Source organism: Centruroides vittatus, unplaced genomic scaffold (genome assembly GCF_030686945.1).
Source record: "Centruroides vittatus isolate TY-2023 unplaced genomic scaffold, ASM3068694v2 contig_726, whole genome shotgun sequence".
NCBI classification, from domain to species: domain Eukaryota; kingdom Metazoa; phylum Arthropoda; class Arachnida; order Scorpiones; family Buthidae; genus Centruroides; species Centruroides vittatus.
This window is the reverse complement of record NW_027122463.1, coordinates 2,731,657-2,743,694: the sequence shown is the minus strand read 5'-3', so window position 1 is coordinate 2,743,694 and position 12,038 is coordinate 2,731,657. Positions and strand designations below refer to the sequence as shown.

Here is a 12,038-nt window from a genome sequence, read left to right as displayed (position 1 = left end):
TCCCACGGTAATACTTCCTTGTAGAAGATGAGTTAACTGTTGAAAAATAATTATATCATGTAATTCACCATTGGTCAAAAGGGACTTCCACCCTTGACGTACTTCACAAAATCTCGAACCCAAGATCCCGAAATAAAAGGAAAAACGAACGCAGAGAGGGAGAGAGAGACAGAGTTTCGACAACTGATAAGTGTGTGTCGTGGATTATCATCTCCCGCCGTTGAAGCGTCCATTTCATCTATCTACAGTCCATTGACTCTTATTTTCAAGCGAACTCTCGTTCCTCGGACTTTGTGCAAATCTCAGGATCACAAAATCTCCGGATCACTAAGGTATTTATCCTGCTCGCGATGTTTTGTAAACTCTCTCTCTCCGTTCACTCGAGACGCGGTTTAATAATTCGATTCGATGATATAAATACTTCCCAATACGTTAATTGATGTATTCCCTATTAATCACAAAATAAACGGGTATTTTGTTTAATATTAGAAGAGTGTGCGTTTCTTCCTCCATTACCCTCATCATCGGCATCTTATGCTTCCGAAAAACGCGTATCTATCCGCGAGAAGTTTGATAGATTGGTGTCAGTTCCTGACGTAAACGGGATCTTACGATCCCAAATCCGTAACTAATCATTGATCGCTCGAGCCTTAATCATCCTTTCGACAACCGAGGTCGGACCTCAAGGTCTTGTGCCGTTAAGAGGTAGAGAAGATAGGAATCGTCCTCCATCTCCTACCCTCGGTGAACCTCACATCAGCATGAAAAGGACATATTCTAGAATTCCCTCTAATTGTGGTCTTATTTACTTATTTCGCTTTAATGTTATTTTGTAAATTCGGTATGTTTCGGATTCGTTATTTTTTGTTTTATTGACGTAATTATACTATACTATTGTTAGTCTCACTATTGTTAATGTAAAAATATTAATTTTTGTAAACGGGAATTGAATTGTTTAATAATACTGAAACCAACATGGCTTTGCATCAGTTCGATTTTCTTAGGAAAAATAATGAATTAATTGTGGAACATATGGAAATTGACAACTCCGTAGTAAAATTGTGTCCTACAAAACTTCAGACACTCGGTATTCCCGTTTATTCATATGCACGTTTAAAAGGCAGGAATGGAAGAAAAACGCTTTGCATTGCCATGTCAGATTCAACGTGTCCTTTTGATAACATCAGAATGAATCAATTCGTAAGAAAAAATTTACGAGTCAAAGTGGGGGAGACCGTCCGAATTTATATGATAAACGATATCGATTACGGAAAAAGAATTCATGTTTTACCAATCGAAGATACAATACGAGGAATGAATTGTCAACTTTTCGACGATTATCTCAAACCATACTTTCAGGGGGCATATAGACCAGTATACAAAGGAGACTTGTTTCTTATTAAAGGCCCTCGAGGAAATGTCGAGTTTAAAACAATTGCGGTCGATCCCGATCCCTTTTGTATCGTCGCGCCGGAAACAATCGTATATTATGAAGGAAATGCGATCTTAAGAGCAGAAATAGAAAAAGAAATGAATGCTATTGGATACGACGATATCGGTGGCTACGGTTCCCAACTATTATAAATTAGGGAAGTAGTCGAATTATCTCTGAAATATCCAAGTATATTTAACAACATGGGAATTAAACCGCCGCGAGGTGTTTTGATGTACGGACCACCCGGAACCGGAAAAACTTTGATGGCCAAAGCAATAGCTAATGAATCGGATGCAAACTTTTTGTTAATAAACGGTGCCAAAATTGTAAGCGAATTTTCTGGGGAATCAGAGAAAAATCTTCGATTGATATTTGCTTATGCCGAAAAGCTCGCTCCGGCAATAATATTCATTGACGAGATAGATGCCATTGCACCAAACAGAAACAACGTGGAAGGACAAGTAGAAAAGCGAATCGTTTCTCAATTTCTCACATTATTGGACGGTGTGATGGAAATGAACGGAGTGGCTGTAATTGCCGCCACAAATTGCCCGAATAGTATCGATCCCGCTCTACGTCGAAGCGGAAGATTCGATCGAGAAATATACTTCGGAATTCCGCAGGTAAATGAGAGATTAGAAATTCTTCGTATCGCAACGAGAAGAATGAAGTTGGCCGAAGATGTCAACATAGAAGAGCTTGCGAGAGAAACGCGCGGATTCGTTGGCGCCGATATTCACTCTCTCTGCAGAGAAGCCGTATTTCACCAGATAAGAGAAAAGATATGTCTCGATGACATTGAGGATGAACTAACGGATGAAGTTGTAAATTCTCTGGCCTTGACAATGAATGATTTTAGATCTGTTTTAAAAAATATATGTCCAAATGTTCTGCGAGGATGCGTAGTGGAAAATCCTAACGTGTCTTGGGAAGATATTGGAGGTTTAGAAGACGTTAAGAGAGAATTGCAAGAATTAATCGAATATCCGGTAAAATTCGCCGATAAATTCCTAAGATACGGATTGTCACCCGCTCGAGGATTTCTGCTATTTGGACCTCCGGGATGCGGAAAGACCCTTTTGGCCAAAGCGATGGTTTCCAGCTGTGGAGCAAATTTCATCTTCATTAATGGCCCGGAGCTTTTGAGCAAATGGTTCGGCGAAACAGAAGCCAACGTGAGAGAAGTCTTCGACAAAGCTAGAAGAGCCGAACCCTGCATGCTCTTTTTCGACGAAATCGACTCCATAGCTAGAAATCGCATTAATTATGGCGGAGACAACGCAACGTCCGATCGTATTCTTACGCAAATATTGACAGAAATGGACGGAATAAATGTGAATAAGAACATATTTTTCATGGGCGCCACTAATCGACCGGATGCCATCGATTCTGCCATTCTGAGACCCGGACGTTTAGACGAAGTAATTTATGTTCCATTACCCGATCGATCGGCCAGGAAGAGCATTTTGACGGCTGCTCTGAGAGGATGTCCGCTAGCGAGCGATGTCGATTTGGACTCGGTCGCTAGAAACACGGATGGATTAAGTGGCGCAGATTTAAGCCAGGTTTGCAAAAATGCTTGTAAATTAGCTATAAAAGAGGATATTGAAAATTCAGAAGGAGACAAGGATTTCATTGCCGAGATTCAAATGCGTCACTTCCAAGAAGCAATGAAGAAAACACGACCTTCTGTCAATAGTGAGGATCTTCAGAAATTTGAAGAATTTTTCTGCAAAATTTAAAATCCGAAAAATTTTGTTTAGATCTATTAAATTGATATTTATTTTGAATACACATTTGAATAATTAATTAAAATCTTTACTCTGATTTTACTTTATGATTTATTTAATGATCTCAAATTAGAATAGAAAGTTAACTAAAAACGATTTTTTCTAAAAGCCGTGACATTTCCTACGTGAACTTACTTGTTCGTCGCTAGAATCTCTTTCGGCGTAAAATTATTTTAGCTCACATATATTCAATTATATTCTTTTCGCGGATATACATTTTTATAGGGCCTATATCTGTATTTTTTTATTAGTATATGGCCGCTTATTTTTATAAAGTATTTTTATTTAGGTCTACATATTTTCTCTTAAGCTATACAAAATTGTCCATAGAAATTTCCTCGAAATTTGCAAACATTTATTTATAAAAAAGTCTTTTCGAAATTTTCATTCGAAATATACAAAAACAGTGACAATATTACGCTTTCAATATTATCGATATTTTGGAAAAAAAACTTTCTGTTTTTATTTCTTGGTGTTTCAAGGTCTCCCGAGTCCAAAAATGTAAAAATCTGGGGAGGTAATTTTTTGATCGATTGCCATGCTTTTTCTCAGTTATATATAACAGCCCGGAAAGTAATAACAAAAAAGCGGAAAAGTGTCATTATATGTTTAGCAAATAGCGAATGATGCCCAATATAAAGGTATACAGGGATTATTTATTTTCTATTATTTTACAAAATAAATTACTGAGAACCTTTACTGAAAATTTGTTTAATTATTAAATTTATAAAATTCAAAACATTTTCATGCTAAAATACAGTAGCCTGTTGTTCGTTATATAGAGTATATAGAGAGACAAACTAATTGGGTGATATATCAGAATCCGCGATATAACTGATGTATGTATCCAGTAATTGCTAAAGAGCTTTTATATTTGGAATTAAAAACAACCGCAAAGTATACGAATGAATGATATAACGAGGGGCTATCATATCATTAACACAATTTACGTATACATTAATGTGATAGATCTTAATATAAAAAATAGTAAAAATTAGTGAACTACAGTAAGGTAAACCTTCGATTCAACAGATTAATTTAGACCATCACAGACCATTTACATTCTAGAAATGTGTACATGGTTTGTGATAGCACGTTGTAGTGCAAACAATGTGAAAAGAGGGTAAAGAAATAATGGAATGAATAGTGGATAGTGGATGGCGGTTTGGCATGTTGTTACAATGTGTATACTTACTGAAGGGGGGACAGTTGTAAAAACAGAATACTCCAACGAAATTTTGTGTATTAAGAAAGGAATGTAATTTGTGAAAAATTGTATGTAAAATATCGTTTATATCTATATATGATGGTATTTGCGACTGAAGCCATTCAGTGGGTATGACCGAGTGGCTCGACTGAAAGCGGTCTTAAACAGTACATGAGCAAGAATATATAAGAATAGTCTAGTCGTACAATAAAGAATTTACTGAAGAAGAAGCAATTATCATTGTGTACTACGTAAATCTGAAAGTGATTATCAATTGAAAGACAAATACACTAATATTTTTTAACTTACTTCTAACTAAATGGTAAATATTAATGTGAATTATAATGTAAGCATACAGAGATATTCAATTAAATTATTAAATCGAATTTTAAATTTGTTAGTCTAGAACAATTTCACCAATAATTTAATATAACTGATCTATACAAGTTAATTATATTTAGTAATTATCAGTATAAATGAATATTTATAGTCTTCGATTACAGAAGTACACATTAATAACAATAATTAATTACAATTTCTTATAATGAATATTTATGGATTTATAATTGGTAACGCCTGATAAATCATATGATCTCTTCTAATTCATCCAACAAATTCATATTATAAATATTAGGCTATATTGTCGCTAGGCTAGGCTAGATGAAGAATTATTAGTAAACAAATTGTTCTGAAAAAATCATGTGCATGTTTGAGTAGACAATTTAAAGATAATTAATCTTTTATTACAAGAAAAAGTTAATGCCAAACGATCTGCTGTATTATCGGGCCGATTCTTTTTTTCCAGGAATTTTAAATTAAAAATAATTTATTATAATTATTAAAATCATCACGAGATGGCGGCCTAACCGCTTACCTGTATTCAAATTAGCTTACATTTAATTCTTAAATTAGTTTTTTTATAATCCAGTATCATGGCAGATCATTTGGCATTTCTTAAAAATTGAGTTTATATGTGTAAAAAGTTCATTATTGTATTTTTTAGAGTTAATTCATTTTCTCAATAATTCTTCGATATTTTGTAAAAGGACATTTTTCGGAGTCAAAATAGAAGAAATGTTCTCTTTATCATATATAAAAAGATGTGCCCTCCTTCGTTTGAATAACATATAGTAACTATATTTGGCCTACTACTTATGGTAGTGAGTTCAACCAATTAAATTAATTCACTGGTTCGAAAAGTATTTAAAATTTTGCAGTAGATATATATCATTATTTGTAATTTAATCATTTCCAAAAAAAAGCGATTGAATCACGAATACACTGATAATAATATTATTTTGAAAACAAACTTTAACTATTATTTTAAAATATATCTTAGTTAACTGACATTTCGACCTCCCTATATGTTTTAAAAAGTGTTATTGAAAAATAGACGAGTAATGAGCGAAAAGACTCATAACAATATTTATCTTTATTTTAATGCTCTGGTTTAAGATTAAGATCAATCTTACACCAATCTATAAAAATCCAGCTACGAGTTGCTTAACTTTCCCGGCAACATTTAAAACTGCGTGTGGCGCCATCTGTTATGATATTTTATTTTAAAACTTTTTCTATATTGTAATTGATTATTGTAAAATGGCAAAAGGCTTAATTTTAAAGGTAGGGATGAGTTTTATAAAAGAAAAAAAAAAAAAAAACATTGTAAATGCTAATAACGAGTAAAATCGTCATTAATTCTGACCCTACTGAAGACACACACGATCCCATTATCTCCCCACCCTTCAACCTTTAATCACCAAAATTTAATCGAATGAATGCCCCTAATACATATACCTCCCTGCAAAATTTTAGAAATTTTCCATATAATATACGGAAGTATTAAGCTTCAAAGTGAGTGAACAATTTAAATAACTATTTTGTTTATTTCGATTATATGTAGCGAAATGCCAGATAACAAAGTACAATTGTTTCGATCGTTCGGAAGGCCTTTCGATAAAATCTTAAGTATATAAGGGTACAGATACAAATCTAATTCCGATCTTCCTGATTCCAAAAATGATGTTATACTAACTGGATAATTCAGTATAACAACAATCTCCATCTATGAGAAATAATGTCTTATTCGAATTTGAATCTCATGACCAGCCATCATGAGTCATTCCTGATCCACGTTGGTTGATTTTCTGGTCAAGTTCATCTGTAGTGGACAAAGTTTAGACCTGGCATTTAGCCCTCAGTGAAAGGATATCTGACGTTAATAAAACAATTGAATTTTCTTTCATTGAATTGAAGTAAATCGAATTGATACGTAAGATTTAACTGGAAAATCTAAGATGATAATCAATCTAAGAAGATATTCTGTGGAAAATCTAAGTAAACTAAATCCGATAAGTACATCACTTGAAAATCAATTCCACATTTAACACTCCACATTTAAGCGGATTTCATAAATAAAAAATCTAATCACATCAGATATACGTAAAAAATCGATAGAATAGAAAGAAGCATAAAAATCAATTCTAAAATCTCTTACATCTCTACTTTCACGTTGGCTTCGTGTATACAGTTTATTTACAAAATAAAATATAGGATAAATGAGAGTTAGATAGTGAAAAAATGTTCTGGATGTTATGATCGTGAAAATAAATTTTATTTAAAAATACTGACTGAACTAGTGTTTTATTATCGTACCAAACAGCATGTAACGAGAAAAATAATAGTGTTTTCCGAAAAACATATTCGAAAAAACAAAACATAATTTTCTGCTAAATCACTGTATCCTTAGAGGTGTGGATTAGTTGGTGAACAGTATATGGATGAGTGCTCTACCAGAACGTGCTCTGTTATTTTTGACCGATTACAGGTTAGACTAATTATTCAAGCTTCTAAAGCATTATAAACAAAAGACAAAAGTCGTCCGTTAATCTTAAGATTTTCGAAGCTTTAGTAAGCATATGTAAAAAAATTCTAAAAATCAAAACCTGAAACATTTTATTTTTTCACTTATTTTTACAGCAATCACTCGTAAACACCACGCATAGCAAGCATGGCTTTCAACTCTCAAAATACTGTATATTGATATTAATACGATGGCTACTTTTTAGTTCATACAGTAATTACACGTGTGTATCACCTCATTCACACTACATTAAATGTACGATAAACCATAAAATGTGAACCAAATACATATTCCTGTACAACTGTCGGGGATAAGACTTCCCTCTGTGAACCTATGGAATTTGGACTGGCTCTATCTGCACTCTTCCTCCAGTCTCACTACTGAGATCTGAATTTAACGAGCATCTTGCCTTCGTCCACAATCTCCCTCATCCTGATTCATCTTCCCAATTGGCGAGATTTTGGTCTCAGAAAGTAACTAGTGGTCATCCCCCCGCTTGTTTACGTGTTAAAAATAAATACTCTCAAAGTTTTGGCTAAGAATCAGGAAACGTTTTCAGTGTCTTATTGTTTATTTGTCTATCTTATAGTGTTGTTATGTTATATTTTTATAATAAAAGTTACAAAAATAGTTTCTATTTTTAATAGTTAGAAAATAGACTAATAGTGAATACAGCTTATGACATTTTTAAATTATATATGAAACGATTAAGTGTTATATAACATTCAATTAAATTGTAGAATGTAATGTTATATAACATTATTTTTCTGGAAAAATTTAATAAAATTACTAAAAATTACTCCATAAATTAATTATCTTTTCATACTAAATTATTAAATATCTTCGTTTTCTTATTATTTTATATCAACTTAATAAAAAATGTATGCCATTAATAATAGATTTTATTGACTTTCTATGATGAAAACAATCTCATTTTAATAAATACGTAATTTATTATGCATTTAGTTATAGGATTTTTGAATATTTTTAAATTTAAAATACTGAAATTCAACAGAAAACAGAAAATAAACTGTTTATCATTTAATCAAAACACGAAATTTTGTAATTAAACATTGAAATTTATGTTTTTATGTATTTTATACACATAAAATTCCATTCGTATTTTGTACTATTCGTAACACATGTTCAATTTTCTTGATATAAAAGTAAATATTTGTGATAGGATATGACTTATTAAAACAAAATTAAAATTTTTCCAAAGACTAATACCAATTATGACAGTATTTTACTCTTCTGTTCAAAGCCTTGCCTGTCAGAAGCTTCAAATATTTAGTTGTTTATACCCTGTTTTGATTTAATATTCGGAATCTATTATTAACTATGATTCTATATGTGCAATATCCAATATCGTATGATATAGATGTTACCGTATCTAAACTTACAGAAAGAATTTCTCATAAGTCTATATTTGACTAGATATTGCCATTGTGTATGGAATAATGCATCAAGAATCACTTATCTATTTTTAATAAAATAAATATTAACCACAATTACATACGTTATTATAATCAATAATAAATATAGATTGTAATTATCTATTACTTAGCTGTAATTGCGTTTGAAAACAATTTCTTTTGTATAAGAGTTTCTTCCATTAATTAAGTATTGAACTACAGCACTAATTTCTATCAGAAGGTTTTCCTTTGTTCATATTAATACGTGAACTATCCTATTAAGACTTACACATGACTTTCTACTTTCCGGATAACCTTAATTACGCTATTTGGGAAAATGCCGAATTCTCGAGAGATGCCGTCAGATATTAATTAATACATTTTCAAACAAAAAAAAATTGTTTATTCTTTAATAATATTATTTTCTGTGAGAATAAATAATTTAATATTGTAAAAAGTTTTCCTAGAGATTTTATTTTTAAATTAATTTAGAAAATGTGACTTAAATACAAATAACCTGAATACTCTATGTTACATACTCTATGTAACATAGAGTATTACAGGTGATATACTCTATGTTATATACTCTACGTCACTATGCTAACATTAATAATAATACGTTAAATGATTAGAGAAGACTATCAGAACTGGATTAAACATAAGCTAACAGAAGCTGTACTTTAGGAGTGTTATTAATGTGCCATTTTTAAATACAATACATTAATATATGGTGGGAAGAAGAATGTGTTCTTATGTATTATAGCTTAAGGCACAATAAATCAAAGGCTCTAGAAAAGTGAATACATTACGAAGATAGAATATTACAAAATATTATAGTGAATGTCTAGCAATAAGAATTGAAAGAAATCAGTTATAAAATTATTTAAATATTTTTCTAATCTATTAAAACTTTAAGAAGAAACAATATTTTTTACGTGAATAGATGTGTAAAATTGTGAATAATTTAAAAATTAATGTAATTTTTAATACTTGAAAAGTAAATCATACTTATAATCTTATATCATAACTAAAATTATTTTAATACTCTATATTTATTTCTTAATTAAAAAATAAATCATTCACTTTTGTTGTATAAATAGTTTTGCCTTTGTAACATTAACAAGAATATCCTTATTAATGATTTTTATATTGAAGATTTAATTATATACTAGCTCATATTATTGAATAACATAAGAAATGACTGAATGAGATTTACAAATTACAAAGATTGGGAAAGAAATTTTTATCTCATAATTGATGAATTACCTTAATTTTAAAGTTTATTAAATGTACTGTATACACTAATTTTAGTTTTGTTTTTATCATTTTTTTTCTAGTCTTTAATTAAGCAAATTTACTTCATATTTTTCTATTTAACTTTATTTTTTTCTTATTTTAGAAATATCACTCTTTTGATATTTCTTGCCATTTAAATCGAAAAGTTTTAAGTAAATATTTTTTTATTATTTTAAATAAAATTTTACACCAAACAATAGAATTATGATTCGATGTTACGAACTATTTCAAAAAATTTCATTTTTTAATATCGATTTTCATATAGAAATTTGTTTAAAATTATGCTATTGAAAAAGTAGTAGGAAAGTTTAATTGTTTAATATTTGACGTAAAATAAAATAATTTTAATTTATTATTTTATTAAATTTTTGTTAAATATATTAAGATTTTGGAAATTTAGCTAAGAGTATAAGAGTTATAAGAAATAATTCCCTTATTTAGTAATATTATTAATCACTGTTATCTCCTAGTTAACTCTGAAAGCTAGTATTTTTTTCTACGTTATATTTATATAAATTTAAGAACAAAAATATATAATTTTATAGATGAAGCGACTTTTTTAAGAATCTCATCCTTTACAAATAAGTTCTGCTGCTGTGTTGAGAAAGAGAAAAAGATTCATTTTCAGAATTACTGAGAACAAATTAATGTTTTCTAATTTTCTAACTGTCTTATAAATAGCAAAATTTTCTTTTGATTTTATTATAATGTTCACAAATATGCAAGTGTATATGAAAATCATTTAAATTCATGGTCACTAGAAATCAAGAATAAAACTGTTGCGAATAAAGAACTCGAAAACATATCTTTAGAAAAAATGTAGATTTAAAATTACCATTATTTTACTTTATTTTAATAATGTAATCATAGCTTATAATCTTCCACGTCAACAGATTTTTTTTTAAATATATTTATTTCTTAATTAAAAATAAACCGTCTAATTTTGTATAAACAATTTAATCTTTGTAACATTAACAAAAACATTAGCCAGTATGAGATATGGCAGTATTATTTCTGTTAGTTGTGTATCAACATGTCTGCTTCACATCAAAATATCAGGTTAAATGAGTCATCTTAAATGTGTACGTACCACATTTTTTGTAAATTAGTTTGAAAATTAAAAAAAAAGGTAAAAATAAAAATAATATTAGATGAATGATCATTAAGTATATTGCTGATTTTAAACTAGGCAAATGGTGACTCTGTTTTGTATGTCACTCAGTTGATAAAGGCCAGTAAGACCAAAATGCATTTTGGGATAAGTCAATTAAATAGGCTGGGTGTGCAATAAGTCTGTTTATTAGTCATAAGTAACTAAGTAGGTTTTGTAATAAAACAATACAGGCAAGAAGCTTTTTAATATAGGCCAGGGATGGCGAACCTATGGCACGCGTGCCCAAAGTGGCACGTATAGAGAAATCATCTGGCACGTAATGTATCATACGATTTCGATTGATCATCTGTCTTTTTTAATCATCCTTTATTCAATAAGCTTTTTGTACATTTATTCTAATTAAAGCATATTCGTTTAATTTCTTTAGATATCGTTATTCGAAGTCTAAAATTTTGGCACACACAAACATCTTTAAAGCTAAGTGTACTTACTGTATGGCACGCGGGCTCAAAAAGGTTCGCCACTCCTGATATAGGCTATTGATATTTACCTATATAAACAGTAATTTTTTGTTAGTAAAGTTTGCAACACACGTTATTAAACTTCTTGTAGCTTTTGTATTTTTCACTGGGTCCAAAATTCATAAGGTTTAACAATAACAAACTTCATAAATTACTAAAACTTTGTTGTTTTGTGAAATAACTGTTTTCAGTGTAAGCATAATACATATATATATATATATATATATATACAATATTTATTACTATCGTCTAGTTATAAATATATAATATTTATCATCGTAGTAATATTTTATATCAATTTATCTCGAAATATTTTAACATCGTTCAACTTACAGATTTGATATATAACTTTGTTATTGTCATCGAAAAAATAAAATTCCTTATGAAAATAATGATT

The 12,038-nt window shown here is 30.0% G+C and overlaps 2 pseudogenes; one reads left to right on the top strand and one right to left on the bottom strand.

Annotated features, from left to right (window-relative positions):
- LOC136980834 (atrial natriuretic peptide receptor 1-like) overlaps positions 1–12,038 on the bottom strand; it is a 159,005-nt pseudogene that overhangs the window by 59,184 nt on the left and 87,783 nt on the right.
- On the top strand, positions 929–3,275 carry LOC136980836 (transitional endoplasmic reticulum ATPase pseudogene; annotated as a pseudogene).